This window comes from Pistacia vera, unplaced genomic scaffold (assembly GCF_008641045.1).
Source record: "Pistacia vera cultivar Batoury unplaced genomic scaffold, PisVer_v2 Contig200, whole genome shotgun sequence".
NCBI classification, from domain to species: Eukaryota; Viridiplantae; Streptophyta; class Magnoliopsida; order Sapindales; family Anacardiaceae; genus Pistacia; species Pistacia vera.
Genome location: NW_022196003.1, coordinates 777892 through 785697, shown reverse-complemented (window position 1 = coordinate 785697; position 7806 = coordinate 777892).

Below are 7806 nucleotides of genomic sequence, written 5' to 3'. Positions count from 1 at the left end.
TTGTTATGTATGATGATTAGTAAAAGACTCTTTATGTCCAACGCGACCACAAAGTTTAAATTCACTTAAAGGCCACCTATATAGGATATTATATGGCAGTACAAGTTTCTATATATGCTGCAATTGTCAACTGAATTCAAAAAGCATTTACGTGTTTTAGCTCTTGGGACTAAACTGTCACTTTCCGAAGGTTGGGGCCTGCACAAAGCTGAGGACAAAAATGTTAGGACCCCATATTTCGTTGTAGAAATTTGTAATTTTTTTTTTTTTTTTAAAATTTGGATTTCTATTTACCTAGTAAATTCTAGAAGACAAATATCTACAATTTTTGATAAATCAACTTCATTTGACATTGATGAAAATGATACGGATAAGAGATTCAAATATTAGATATTTGCTATAATATCACAAAATAAGAAACTTAAGTTAAAGGGAAGATACTTTAATATTTGTATTTAAGAATTTTGAAGGAAATCATCGATATAGAGTTTTATGTATGTATATAAGTACGTATGTGTGTCCATAATGCTGTGAATTAATTTATGTTAGTTATCCGTTAACATACTTCCTCTCTTAATTACCTACCTTAAATATTGAAAGTGTTCTTAAATTAGACAATTTAAAACATTGTATCCATTTCTTGTAATTTCATGAAAATGTTGTAGTTTAATTAATAATATCTTTACATATACTGGCACATTATACATTTTCCAATTTGTTAATTAATTTTCTAATTTTCTAATTTCATAGTTATTATCATGTTGACATACGCAGCTTGAAAATGTTATATATTATTATATATAATTTGTATTATTCAATCATTCAAGCTTCAGGCCTAATCTAATAGTAACACACACACACACATATATATATATATATATATATATATGATCCTTTCCCACATAGGCTTTCTCTCATAAATCAAATTTATTTATATCCAAATTCATTCACATAGTATTACTTTTGAATGAGGAAGATTCACAATATTATCTCAAATTGTTCTCTCATTCTATCTATTTCTAGACCTGGCAAAACGGGTCTGGAATCGCGGGTTGGACCGTACCCGGATAAAAAATATAGGGTACGGGTCCAATTTATTAAACCTGTTTTTTGAGACCCGTACCCGTACCCGACCCAAATACACACGGTTTATACGGGTGAACCCGCGGGCACCCGTATTTGCACTAATGAATTTGAATCTCTAACAGTAACCCTTAATTTTATCACGCATTCAGCCATTCACGCAGTCACGCCTCTCACTCTCAGTCTCATCTCATCTCTGATCTCTCACTCTCATCTCATCTCTGATCTCTCACTCTCAGATTCTCAGTAACTTTATCGCGGCCGCATCTCAATCTCTCATCATTCTTCTTCGTCTAAAGTCCAACTCCCTGTCTCGGTGTCTCCATCTTCGATTAATAGTCAGTTCATCACTTGTCGTCATCACTCATTCCCATTCCTAGTACCACAGTCGCCGGTTGCCGTCACTCATCCTCGTCGGCTGGTAATGAATCCCTAACCCCTAATTTTGTGTGTTTGTTTTTGTTTTTTTGACAGATTTTGTATTTTCTTTTTTGTTTGAATGGTTAATATTTTGTATTTTAATTTTTGTTTGTGAGATTAACATTGTTTACACTTATATTGTTGTCTGGTTGAGCTTTCCCTGTACGTAGATCTGTGTAGAGTTGTTTTCGTTGAGTGTGTTTGTGTTGGGTTCCCCTGGTTGATGGGTTTTGCAAGTGGGGTTTACTTAAATGTATAAGGGATGTATACTAGAATCAATTATTATCGGTTATGTGTATTTGCTAGTCACTGAAATTTATATTTCCAAAACTGTTTTTCCTTAAAAATGTTGATTGATGTCTTTGCATGTTAATGATCCTTGCATGTTAAAGTTTTTGTTATGCCTCAAAAGTCAAGCCTATGTCAGCACAATTAATGTCTTTTTGTACCAGTTGCCAAACCCATATCTCCAAAGATATTCTCACCAACTATATCTCCTTTCAAGAAATGAATGGAAGAGAGTCTTCCATGTGTCAAGGTAACTTGCAAAACATTCATTACATTGAGTGCAAAGGTGTATACATGGGCACTCCTCTTCCTGAAGAAAGGGGTTGGACTGAGATTTGAACTTCATTTCATTCTCTCTCTGTAAACATTGTATTTCTTCATCTTTGTATGCCTTACGAGCAAAATCATAGAAATAGTCAGTGAGCAATAAAATAACAGTGGATGTAGGAGTCGCTTGTTGAGCATCCGAACCACTATAAAAACCCCCTCTTGCCAATCTTTTATTTATTTTTCTGCAAAATATATAATCTCAACTCCATATTCAAATCTCATAGATCCATCACGTGTGATTCCTAAGTCCGCTTAGCGCTTCTCACGTATGAGTCGTTGACGTCCAAAATCAAGCGTCAACAGTTTTGATTTGCTTTTCATGTGTTGTGCAAAGAAATTGATATTAAACATGATGTTGTGGGATGTTAGTTCCATTGCTTTCGGCTACTCTGTCTCTTGGTGATGTTGTTGGAAATTTTTGTGTGCATAAATATATTTTCGGCTAGACAAGATATTAGAAAATGCTTGAGTTGGTTCTTCTTCTTAATTGTTAAGCTTGCTGGAGGTTATATTAGAAAATGACTTAATAGTGTTTTTAATTCAATGTTTTGTTGGACATCCTATTTGCTTACACTCGGCTAGGATATAGTGGGAAGTTGGTTGAATTATGTTTGGCTATTGGAATCTTTTTGTAAGCATGAAATTTTGCTAGTTTATGCTCCTGCATGTTGAATTTGGGTTTTAAAATGGAATGTAATTTGCTTGCTAATTGAACTTGCATGCATTTGGTTGTTTCAATAAATTGTGATGTTGGTTGGATACTTTAATTGCATGTACTCGGCTGGACATCATTTGGGAGATGCTTGAGTTATGTATTTGATTTAAGGGTTGGTTGGTTGAATACACTTGCATACTCCCAGCTGGAATGTCTTTGAGAAAATTGATTTCATGGTGTTTTAAAATGCTGGAAGTTCAGGCAATTTGAGTGGAAATTGTATTGAGTTCTTGAGTACTGCATTTTAAATATTCGGTGGCCCCTTTTTATTTCCATGAGATACACATTTTCACATGCATAACATAATTCATTACTTTTTGATATATATATACTTTGATTATATTATCTGCATATGTGATCAAATTAGAGTTTGACATGTTATATGTAGTGTTAATTGATGGATATAGGGCTTGTAGTTGATTAAAGTGTTGCTTGAAGTCTATATCCAAGCTGGAAGTGAGTAAATATGATAATGTATTTGTATGGAACTGACTCCACAAACGATGCATGAGCCGACTCCAGGACCCTGCAGAGAAAGAACCAAAGCCGCAGGAGAAACAAGACAATCGTAAGCAACTAATTTGTGTTTCATAGTGCCAAAACGAGTTGAATTATGTGTTCTCAAATTGAATGCTCAAAAAGAAGGAATACTCACTTGTGCTGCCGGCTAGGTGTAATGAATAGTAGTAGCATCCTTTCTCAGAATTGGTTCCCTGGGAGACTGTCAATGGACATGTAAGCAAAATAACCCCAAAGAACTGATGTAGGAATTTGCTTAATGGCAGGCATGGCGCACACTGCTGCCACCACTAAGAGAGACTGCAACAGATTGCTCACTCTCTGCTCATTAACTCGAACAGGCAAGTAAGCATCAATGTGCTTCTCAGGATCAAATTTTTCCTTTTTGTTCTCTCCTTCCAATTCACCTTTCATAACCACCTCCTTCAGGTCCTGCAGTTCCTTAACTACTGCAGTCTGCAGCAAAACATAGAGGCATCATAAAGGGCTTCATATAATAGGCCAAAAATGTAAATGTGGGGAATGGATATAGACTTCAAGCAACACTTTTTACTTTCTTATATTTTATTATTTACATTTATTAATATTTGTAGTTGATCATTGTTTTGTAGATGATGAGATGAATGATGATTCGGATGATGATCTTAATGTGCCATTGACTGATCTCGAGACCGTGGAATCAAGAGACTCTATCACGCCCACTGTGGGATGAACATTTGCTGTCCAAAGAACTTTTTTTGTTGAATATTGGATTATGTATTTGTTTATTTTAGTTGGTATTTATAGTTTATTGGCTTATTTTGTTTGTTTATGTGTAATTGTGTATTAGTGATTTTGTATTTGTTTATTTTGGTTGGTATTTGTAGTTTTGTATTATATGTTATTGTTTGTTTATGTCTTATTTGTTTATTTTGGTTCCTATTTGTTTATATTCTTAATTGAATTGAATTTAGAGTAGTTGATTTTGGGGGTGTAAATGTGAAAAATTAAAACTGTAGGAATTTTGGGGGTGTAATTGTCATAATTGAAAACTGTTAGGGGTGAAACTGTAAAAAATGAAATCTGGAGAGAGAAAAAATGGGTTCACCCGCGGGTCCACCCTTTCCCCTATAGGATAGGGCACGGGTCCAAAATATTGGACCTATATATATCGATCCGTATAAGGGCCTGTACCCGTTTGACCCGGACCGTACTTGGCCCACCCACCCGTTTTGCCAGGTCTATCTATTTCTTATTCTAATTTTCTCTGTTTTAATTCTTCTCTCACTATCCTACATCAATCGCGTATGGTTTTATTGGGATGATTGTATGATGATCAAAATGTTTTTATTCTGAAATTGATTACTATATATACCGTTTAACCTAGAAAAAAAAATGGAAGTTTAGATAAAAAGACAAAAAGTGTCATATGATTCAATGGGTCACATGCTATGTTTCGGAAAACTTAAAATCACAATCGAAGCCATTGTGCTTGTATATAACCTGCAATTACATTCATTCATAAATTATGCTTGAAAAACATGTTGATCATGGGAAAATTATGAATACTTCTCTTACAAATGTATGAATTATGAAAAAATAATGACTACTAAAGAGTTACATTCTTCTTATATATGCAATGCAGGGCTCTAGGTTCCAACAATTTTGGAACAAGATCCATCATGAATTGGGTAACTTAGTCAAACTAGTACAAATGTGAGTTGTTATTCATTCTGTTTAACATATTTTTCTTTAGTTATTTTTGAAGTATAACAATAATTTTCACACCAAGATTCAGTCTTATGAAATCAGTAAACTTTTCATCGGTGAATTTAATAGTAACATAGATAGTTCTAGACTGGGCGGGGAAATTCCCTCAACATTTGCTAATACTTGAAATATGCAAATTATGTAAGGAATATCCTCTCTACATGTTTATGGCTTTCTGTTACAGCTATGCTTGAACAATACTTTATACCTGAATTTGGCTTACAATGGGTAATTTGTTAAATTTCAGGTGGGTATTTGATTGTTCTTTAACAAGAAAAATTCCTGATTTCATCGGGAACTGGACCAATCTTACAACGGTGTAGTATATGAAGAACTTCTTTCATAATATTCAAATGTGTTGTGTGGCTGAGACAAAGAGCGGGTGTTTGGCCTTGATCAACCTATTTTCACTTTCTTAGAATTCTCATTGTAAGTTACTTCAAGGAAACTTACAATCTCCAATAGGATAAACTTCAAGAAATCCCAATATGTGAATGTTATTACTGTAGTTTAAGTATAATGTATTCCAAACCTTACGAAATTAGAATCGAACTGTCATGTTCAATTTCTGAAATGAAGAAATTAGTTGACAATAGTAAGAAGATGGTCACCTAATGCCAGTGTCGTGATTAATGAGTGGGTAGGTGGGTCTGAAGTCTGAACACCGTGATTGATGAGTGGGAACTGGGAAGTAGTGGGCCCCCTTCCCCCGATAAAAAAGTTGAATTTCTTTCATTAATTCCAAGATGATGATATCATTATCACAAAAAAAGCCAATATAAGTGATGGCCCCGCAGGTTAGTTAAATCCAGCGTGTGAAAACACATCAACGGTGGAAGAGTCGTATCGTAAAACCAAGGGCCGCGTTTGTTTCAGTTTTGGGAATACTACTTTTAGTATTCTCAAAAAAGTTAAACAGTAAAATACTCAAAAACTCAGATTTTTAGGAATACTACTCCCAATATTATTCAATTTTTTTTAAACCCCTTAAATTTGATAATTTAATTAAATACCCCTAAATATTTTTTTTAAATTACAAAAACACCCCAATAATCCACATTTACCAGATTCTGGCCACCACCACCATCACGACGGCCAACAAACAGTCGTCGTTGACCATCAACGACAACCGTTTTTTGGCCGTCGTTGAGAGCAAATACGGCCAGATCTGGCGGTTGACGGCCAGATCTGGCCGGCAAGATCTGGCCTTTGCCGGCCAGATCCACCGTGGATCTGGCTGGAAAAGGCCATATCGGCGCATGACCGGCAAGATCCAGCCGGTCATGCGCCCATAAGGTGACTTAGGCCACCTCCGGTGGTGGTGGCCGACTGGGGGTGTTTGAGGGTGGGTTAGGGGTATTTTTGTTAATTTTTAATGTTTTATTATAGGGGGTATTTTGTAAAAAAAATAAATATATAGGGTATTTTATTAATTTATAAATCCTACATCGTAATACCCGCCCAATTCAACTTTTTTTTTTAACTTTTTTCAAAAAACTTTTCCCAAAACCCCCAAATTTTGAACCAAACGGAGCCAAGAAATTTGGAGCAAACTCTTTGGAAGGTATGAGGTAATTGTTGTTGGACACATACATGAGGTAAATGTGTCTAAAATAAAAAAAGATTAAGGGTAAAATATGATCAAAATTAATATTATATTAGTAATCTTATATAATATCTCTTGGAACCCTTAATATTACTAGCAGTTAGTGATGGCATCGGGCCGGGTCAGGATTGGGTATCCTTTGGCCAAGCCCAAGCCCGACCTCAAAACAAAGGCTCAAGTCTGGCCTGGGTCCGTCACGGTTATGACAAATAAAGCCTAAGTCTGGCCTAACGGGTTTTTTGTAACCTCAGGCCCGATTTAAACCCGCCTATTTTTATAATGTGAATTTTTAAATATTAATAAATTGTAATTTTTTTTATGTTTTCAATTCTAGAAACAATTTTTAAATATTAATTTATTTTTTAATACATATCAAATATATAAATAATTTTTCACGAACTGTATCCATCCATCCATATAGGGTTTGAAAAAAAAGAGTATATATATAAGATAATCTTGTAATTAAATATATAGTATAAAGGTAATTTAGTATAATTAATACTAAAATTATCGGGTCGGGTAGGTAAAAATAAATATAACATATTCTAAACCTTATGAAATTAGAATGAACTGTCATGTTTAATTTCTGAAATTAAGAAATTAGTTGACAAAAGTAAAAAATGGTCACCTAGTTCCAATGCCGTGATTAATGAGTGGGTAGGCGGGTCTGAAGTCTGAACACCGTGATTGATGAGTGGGAACTGGGAAGTAACTAGGCTAGTCCGCCAGTCTCCCCCCTGGAAGTAGTGGCCCCCTTCCCGCGATTAAAAAAATGAATTTCCTTTATTAATTCCAAGATGATGATTATTATCATCACAAAAAGAGCCCATCAAAGACCTTAAAAGTGATGGCCCCACAGTTTAGCTGAATCCAGCGTGTGAAAACACATCAACGGTGGAAGAGTCGTATCGTAGAAAGTCAAAAACAAAGGTGAGAAAATGAGAAAAAAGCTAGGCGTTGAACCCGAGATGACCAAGTTGCATTTTTAGTGAGGACAATACTACGCATTCTGATTATATTGTTGACTTAATCTGTCAAATTATTCTGCTATACCATCCATTTTTTATAACTTGACCTCATTTACCATATTATGAAT